Genomic DNA, 8,730 nt, shown 5'->3' with positions numbered 1-8,730 from the left:
GCCAGAGAACAAGCAGCCACTCTAATTTCTAGACATCTGTGTTTCCCAAATGATCTCTGAGGATGTGAATTAGTAGATACTGTGCAAGAAGTGTTGGCTAAAAGATGGTCCAGTGGTGGTACATAAAATGTATCCTCATTACTTTGCATATTTAGCCTTCCTAGGATCTTTTTGCTCCATGATCCATGACAAAAAAAAATTTTAGTACATTTTCACAGCATAGTTATTGGAAATTTTAATTGGCTTGAGATCAGCAGTTTTGGGGGACACTCCTGACAATATAATTTTCCAGCTGATCACTGAACATCTGAAGCCAAGTTATATCATTTTCAGATCAGAAATAAAACATGCTAAACATTGCAGAGTTTTAGTGAGATTCTAAGAAAATAACAAGTAGATTTAAATCTTTTGAGTAATGTGATACACAAAGAGTGCTATGTATTTGCTGTGTAAATATAGCCATTAACTAATTTATTTAACTAAAGTGTCACTAAATTTTAACATATGATAAAGGGCTATCTTTTCTTGAGTGTAGAAAGCACTATGCAGCCCTGGCTAGTTGGCTCAGTGGTAGAGCGTTGGCCTGGCATGTGGATGTCTTGGGTTCGATTCCCAGTTAGGACACACAAGAGAAGTGTCCATCTGCTTCTCCACCCCTCCCCTTCTTGCTTCTCTCTATTCCCCTTTTGCAACCATTGATCTATTGGAGTAAGTTGGCCCCAGGCACTGAGGATGGCTCCATGCCTCTGCCTCAATGTCCCAGATGGACAAAATATCACCTGCTTGCTGAGTGGATCCTGGTTGGGTGCATGGAGGAGTCTGTCTCAGCCTCCCCTCCTCTCACTGAAAAAACCCCCCCACTATATTAGCATTATCACCTGCATTATTTGTCTTAAACTGATAAGAACAGATACTACACTTGATCTTAGCCAAAAGGCCAAGAAGCGATCATTATTTGTCTTAAAAATCTTTGGCTCTACATGATACACTTATAAAGCAATCAAAATATGTAGAAATATATAGAGTGATTAATGAAAACTGTTTGTTATGTAATAGTATGAGTGTTCTATTTTCTTGGTGAATTGAGCTCCTTGAGCTCCATGATTTTTTTTTTTTTTTTTTTTTTTTTTTTTTACTGAGGTAAACACAGTGTATAACTCAAATGTTCAGTGTCTGACTCAGAGTTTTACATGTATACACATACCCATATAAAAACCAAAAACTCCTTTTCAGAAGTCTCCTTACGTTCTTCCTTAGTTGCTATTCTCACCTCTCAATACTATGCAATATAGTGACTCCTTTCACCATTGATTAGACTGTTCTTGATTCAAAATAAACAAAATCACACACACACATGTACACACACACACACACACACACATCTGGTTTCTGGCTTTTTACCACTCATTATTATATATACCAGTGAGATTTATTTACATTGTTACATTCTGCCTTAACTGGCTTTTAAAAAATGCTCCATAGTATTTGATAGTACAAATATACCAGGATTTATTTATCTTTTTGTCCTATTGGTGGACATCTAAGATATTAATAGGTTAACAGGTTTAAGAATAAAGCTTTTTTTTTTTCATTCTGAAATTGATTTTTTTTATTTTATAAATAAATTTTTAATAATGTTAATGGGGTTACATCAATAAATCAGGGTACATATATTCAAAGAAAAACATGTCCAGGTTATCTTGTCATTCAATTATGTTGCATACCCATCACCCAAAGTCAGATTGTCCTCCGTCACCCTCTATCTAGTTTTCTTTGTGCCCCTTCCCATCCCCCTTTTCCTCTCCCTCCTTCCATCCTACGCCCCTCCCTTCCCCCCACCCCGGTAATCACCACACTCTTGTCCATGTCTTTTAGTCTCGTTTTTATGTCCCACCAATGTATGGAATCATGTAGTTCTTGTTTTTTTTCTGATTTACTTATTTTACTCCGTATAATGTTATCAAGATCCCACCATTTTGTTGTAAATGATCCGATGTCATCATTTCTTATGGCTGAGTAGTATTTCATAGTGTATATGTGCCACATCTTCTTTATCCAGTCTTCTGTTGAAGGGCTTTTTGGTTGTTTCCATGTCTTGGCCACTGTGAACAATGCTACAATGAGCATGGGGCTACATGTGTCTTTACATATAAATGTTTCTTGAGTTTTTGGGGTATATACCCAGTAGAGGAATTTCTGGGTCATAAGGTAGTTCTATTTTCAGTTTTTTGAGGAACCACCATACTTTCTTCCATAATGGTTGTACTACTTTACATTTCCACCAACAGTGAATGAAGGTTCCTTTTTCTCCACAGCCTCTCCAACATTTGCTATTACCCATCTTGTTGATACTAGCTAATCTGATAGGTGTGAGGTGGTATCTTATTGTAGTTTTGATTTGCATTTCTCTAATAACTAAGGAAGATGAGCATCTTTTCATATATCTGTTGGCCATTTGTATTTCTTCCTGGGAGAAGTGTCTGTTCATGTCCTCTTCCAATTTTTATATTGGATTGTTTGTTGTTGAGTTTTATGAGTTCTTTGTATATTTTGGATATTAGGCCCTTATCTGAGCTGTTGTTTGAAAATATCATTTCCCATTTAGTTGGCTTTCTGTTTATTTTGTTGTCAGTTTCTCTTGCTGAGCAAAAACTTTTTAGTCTGATGTAGTCCCATTCATTTATCTTTGCCTTCACTTCTCTTGCCTTTGGAGTCAAATTCATAAAATGTTCTTTAAAACTCAGGTCCATGAGTTTAGTACCTATATCTTCTTCTATGTACTTTATTGTTTCAGGTCTTACATTTAGGTCTTTGATCCATATTGAATTAATTTTAGTACAAGGGTACAAGCTGTAGTCGAGTTTCATTCTTTTGCATGAGGCTTTCCAGTTTTCCCAGCACCATTTGTTGAAGAGGATTTCTTTTCTCCATTGTGTGTTGTTGGCCCCTTTATAAAAAATTATTTGACCATATATATGTGGTTTTATTTCTGGACTTTCTATTCTGTTCCATTGGTCTGAGTGTCTATTTTTCTGCTAATACCATGCTGTTTTGATTGTCGTGGCCCTATAATATAGTTTGAAGTTAGCTATTGTAATGCCCCCAGCTTCATTCTTTTTCCTTAGGATTGCTTTGGCTATTTGGGTTTTTTTATAGTTCCATATAAATCTGCTGATTTTTTGTCCCATTTTTTTAAAATATGTCATTGGAATTTTGATGGGAATTGCATTAAATTTATAAATTGCTTTGGGAAATATGGCCATTTTGATTATATTTATTCTTCCTATCCAAGAGCAAGGAATATTTTTCCATCTCATTGTATCTTTTTCGATTTCTCTTAACAATGCTTTGTAGTTTTCGTTATATAGGTCCTTTACATTCTTTGTTATGGTTATTCCTAGGTATTTTATTTTTTGTTGTTGCAATCGTGAAGGGGATTATTTTTTTAGTTCATTTTCTAATATTTCATTGTTGGTATATAGAAAGGCTATGGACTTTTGTATGTTAATTTTGTATCCTGTGACCTTACTGTATTGGTTTATTGTTTCTAGTAATCTTTTTGTGGAGTCTTTGAGGTTTTCGATGTATAGGATCATATCATCTGCAAAAAGTGATAGCCTTTATTTCTTCTTTTCTGATATGGATGCCTTTTATTTCTTTCTCTTGTCTGATTGCTCTGGCCAGAACTTCTAGCACCACGTTAAATAAGAGTGGAGAGAGGCCCTGGCTGGTTGGCTCAGTGGTAGAGCGTTGGCCTGGCGTGTAGGAGTCCCGGGTTCGATTCCCAGCCAGGGCACACAGGAGAAGCACCCATCTGCTTCTCCACACCCCTCCCTCCTTCCTCTCTGTCTCTCTCTTCCCCTTCCGCAGCCAAGGCTCCACTGGAGCAAAGTTTGCCCGGGTGCTGAGGATGGCTCTGTGGCCTCTGCCTCAGGTGCTAGAATGGCTCTGATTGCAGCAGAGCGATGTCCCAAGATGAGCAGAGCATTGCCCCCTGGTGGGCATGCTGAGTGGATCCCGATTGGGTGCATGCGGGAGTCTGTCTGACTGCCTCCCCATTTCCAGCTTCAGGAAAAAAAAAAAAAAAGAGTAGAGAGAGTGGACAACCCTGTCCTGTTCCTGATTCAAGGGGGAAAGTCCTCAGTTTTATGCCATTTAATATGATGTTCAGGCTGATGGTTTATCATATACGGCCTTTATCATGTTGAGATATTTTTCTTCTATACCCATTTTGTTGAGTGTCTTAAACATAAAGTTGTGTTGTATTTTATCGAATGCCTTTTCTGCATCTATTGATAAGATCATGTGGTTTTTGTTCTTTGTTTTGTTGATATGGTGTATTATGTTAACCATTTTACGTATGTTGAACCATCCTTGAAATTCTGGGATGAATCCCACTTGATCATGATGTATTATTTTTTTAATATGTTGTTGTATTTGATTTGCCAGTATTTTGTTTAGTATTTTAGCATCTGTATTTATTAGAGATATTGGTCTGTAGTTTTCTTTTTTTGTGCCGTCCTTGCCAGGTTTCGGTATGAGGGTTATGTTGGCCTCATAAAATGTGTTTGGAAGTATTGCTTCTTCTTCAATTTTTTGGAAGACTTTGAGTAGAATAGGAACCAAGTCTTCTTTGAATGTTTGATAGAATTCACTTGTATAACCGTCTGGGCCTGGACTTTTATTTTGGGGGAGGTTTTTAATAGTTTTTTTTATTTCCTCCCTGCTAATTGGTCTGTTTAGGCTTTCTGCTTCTTCATGACTCAGTCTAGGAAGGTTGTATTTTTCTAGGAATTTATCCATTTCTTCTAGGTTGTTGAATTTAGTGGCATAAAGTTTTTCATAGTATTCTACAATAATTCTTTGTATATCTACAGTGTCTGTGGTGATTTCTCCTCTTTCATTTTGGATTTTGTTTATATGAGTCTTTTCTCTTTTTTCCTTGGTGAGTCTTCCAAGGGTTTGTCAATTTTGTTGATCTTTTCAAAGAACCAGCTCCTTGTTCTATTAATTTTTTCTATAGTTTTTCTGTTCTCTATTTCATTTATTTCTGCTCTGATTTTTATTAGTTCCTTTCTTTGGCTGGTTTTGGGTTGTCTTTGTTCTTCTTTTTCTAGTTCCTTAAGGTGTGAAGTTAAGTGGTTCACTTGGGCTCTCTCTTGTTTGTTTATATAGGCCTGAAGTGATATGAACTTCCCTCTTATCACTGCTTTTGCTGCATTCCAGAGTTTCTGATATGTCGTATTGTCATTTTCATTTGTCTGTATATATCTTTTGATCTCTGTGCTTATTTCTTCTTTGACCCATTCATTTCTTAAAAGTATGTTGTTTAGTTTCCACATTTTTGTGGGGTTTTTTCTTTTTTTTGCAGTTGAATTCTAGTTTCAAGGCTTTATGATCAGAAAATATGCTTAGTACAATTTCAATTTTTGAATTTGCTAATATTATTTTTGTGGCACAACATATGGTCAATTCTTGAGAATGATCCATGTACACAAGAGAAAAATGTATACTCTGTCACTTTGGGATGAAGTGTCCTGTAGATGTCTATCATATCCAGGTGCTCTAGTGTTTTGTTTAAGGCCAATATATATTTATTGATTCACTGTTTGGATGACTGATCTAGAGCCGTCAGCAGTGTATTGAGGTCTCCAAGTATAATTGTATTTTTGTCAGTTTTTGTTTTTAGGTCAATAAGTAGCTGTCTTATATATTTTGGTGCTCCTTGGTTTGGTTCATATATATTAAGGATTGTTACGTCTTCTTGATTTAGTGTCCCCTTAATCATTATGAAATGACCATTTTTGTCTCTGAGTACTTTTTCTGTCTTGTAGTAGCATTATTAGATATGAGTATTGGTACACCTGCTTTTTTGGGGATGTTATTTGCTTGGAGTATTGTTTTTCAGCCTTTCACTTTGAATTTGTTTTTATCCTTGTTGCTTAGATGTGTTTCTTGTAGGCAGCATACAGTTGGATTTTCTTTTTTAATCCATTCTGCTACTCTGTGTCTTTTTATTGGTGAGTTTAATCCATTTACATTTAGTGTAATTATTGACACTTATGGGTTCCCTATTGCCATTTTATAAATTGCTTTCTGTTAGTTTTGTATCTTGTTTGATTCTTCTCTTTTTTTTCTATCATTTGTTTTTGTTTGTTTGTATTCCATACTTCTTTCCTCTGTTCCTACCTTTTTTAAGTCATGTGCTTCTGTGGTGGTTTTTTCAAGGGTGGTTACCATTAAGTAATGAAAAGGGTACCTACCATATCCATTGTAGTACCCTATCTTATGAGTGTTTCTGCATTTCATTATCCTTTTCTACTGTTAATAACTGTCCTCTCCCCCCTTTTTTTTGCTTTTGTTGTCACAGTTTAAATTTGGTTTTATTGTGTTCTTCTTGGAGCTTTTACTTGTGGTTTTGTTTTGTTTTGTTTTTTGAATCTGGTTGGAAAACCCCCATTAGTATTTCCAGGAGTGGGGGTTTTCTGATGATAAATTTCCTCATCTTTTCTGTATTTGTGAATGTTTTTATTTCTCCTTCGTATTTGAAGGATCTCTTTGATGGGTATAGTATTCATGGATGAAATTTCCTTTCTTTCAGGGCTTTAAATATTGGGTTTCATTCTCTTCTAGCTTGTAGAGTTTCTGCTGAGAAATCTGATGATAATCTAATAGGCCTTCCTTTATATGTTGTATTCTTTTCCCTGGCTGCCTTGAGAATTTTCTTTGTTGTTGGTTTGTGCCATTTTTATTATGATGTGCCTTGGAGTAGGTTTGTTGTGGTTAAGAAAACTCGATATTCTGTTTGCTTCTTCAATTTGAGGCTTTAGTTCTTTCCACAGGCTTAGGAAGTTCTTTTCTATTTTTTTGTTTGAATATATTCTCCATTCCATTTTCTCTCTCTTCTCCCTCTGATATACCTATTATTCTTATGTTATTCTTTTTGATGGAGTCAGACAATTCCTGTAGGGCTTTCTCATTTTTTAAAATTTTTGAGTCTCTCTCTTCTTTTCTGGGTTGTGCCTGAAGTTGCTTGTCTTCTATGTCACTAATCCTACCTTCCATCTGGCCTGTTCTATTAACTAAGCTTGTTACCTCGTTTTTCAATTCATGAATTGAGTTTTTCATCTCTGTTTGATTTGTTTTTATAGTGTCAATTTCCTTGGTAATATATTCTTTGTGTTCATTGAGTTGTTTTCTGAGCTCCCTAAATTTCCTTTCTGTGTTTTCTTGTATATCTCTGAGTATTTTTAGGATTTCTATTTTAAATTCTCTGTCATTAACTCCAAGGTTTCCAATATATTAAATTTTTTCTCCATAGATTTTTTCACATCTATCTGTGCTACTTGTCTATCTTTTGTATCCATGATATTTAACTTCTTTTTTCTTAATGGCATCTAAGTGAGGTCTTGTTGATAGCACTAATGAGAATTAATAAAGAATAAAAAGTAAAAAAAATGGAAAAAATTTGGAAAAAAAACCCAATAATAATTTATTATTTCCCCTCCTTTTCTTTCTTCTCTTCACCTCTTCTCCCCTCCTCTTCTCCCCTTATGAAAATATTTTGATGAACTGTTAATTATATTATGCTAAATGGAACAAAAACTGCCTATAATGAAGGGCCTGAGTTGGGAGGAAGTGTTCAAGGGGCAAAAAAGGAAGTACGGACCCACAAAATGCAAAAAAGGAAAAAAAATTGGGTCAAGTATAAAATGATTTGCTTGTAAGTGATGGTTGACTAAGAGATATAATGAGACAGATAAGAGGGAAACAGGAAAAAGGAAAAAAATAACTATTGTATTAAGTGGAGAAAAATCTAAATAGAATGGAGATCCTGGGTTGGGAGGAATGCTAATGAGTTAAAAAGCAAAGTAAAGAGCACCTAAAATGCCACAAAAAAACTCACTTGAGTCCCAAATTAAATAATTTGTTCGTGATTGAGGATTGAATGAGAGGAAAAGTAAAAAGAGAAAAGAAGAAACTAATAGAGAGGGAGAAATAAGAAAAAGAGGAAAGGAAAAGAAGAAAAAAGAAAAAAAACAAAAAGAAAGAGAGAGAGAGAGGTAAGGGTTTTGGAGTGTAACCTTCATGGAGAGTAAGGAAGAAGAAAAGAAATAAAATGTAACACTTATGGGTAATGTTGTTCAAGAAGAGGAAAGAATAATATGGGCAGAGAATAAAAGGACCAAGTTGGAGGAAATAGAAATAATAATAATAATAAAGGCAAGAAGATGAAAGAAACAAAAAAATAGTGGAATGAGTTATAAAGTCTGTTAATTTTTCTTGATTTTGAGAGGTTAACTTCTTCTTCCTTTTTCTTTCCTCTCCCTCTTCCTGGTCGGTGACTCTGTACCCCATGCTCTGCCCCCGTGGCACTCTTAGGTAGGGATTTGCAGTTGATGAGACTACAGCGATTTCATATATTAGGCTTCAGTCTCGTTGGTAGTCAAGGCTTGTTAGCGTTTGTAGGCTCCGACAATGAGAGAGTCCATTTTTTTCGGAGCCTCTCTCCTAGTCTCTCTTTTCTGAATTAGCAGCCTGTTGATCCAGGTATGGGGTTGCGGCTGCCTTTGCCTTTGCCTTCAGTGTGTGGAACTCCCGGATGCTCCAAGGATAGATTTTTCTGTTTCTGGTTGATGAACTTGTTGACATTTTGAGAGATTTGTCAGTTGCGCTCCTCACGGTGCCATTTCTCTGATGTCACTTGGAATTCAAGAATAAAGCTTTTAT

At 35.6% G+C, this 8,730-nt stretch overlaps 1 pseudogene; it reads right to left on the bottom strand.

The window, feature by feature from the left end:
• Positions 1 to 812: 812 nt before the first annotated feature.
• LOC136316556 (U2 spliceosomal RNA) lies at positions 813 to 949 on the bottom strand (annotated as a pseudogene).
• Between the last annotated feature and the right edge of the window lie 7,781 nt (positions 950 to 8,730).

The sequence above is a fragment of the Saccopteryx bilineata genome, chromosome 12, assembly GCF_036850765.1.
Source record: "Saccopteryx bilineata isolate mSacBil1 chromosome 12, mSacBil1_pri_phased_curated, whole genome shotgun sequence".
NCBI lineage: Eukaryota > Metazoa > Chordata > Mammalia > Chiroptera > Emballonuridae > Saccopteryx > Saccopteryx bilineata.
This window is presented reverse-complemented; position numbering and strand designations above follow the sequence as displayed.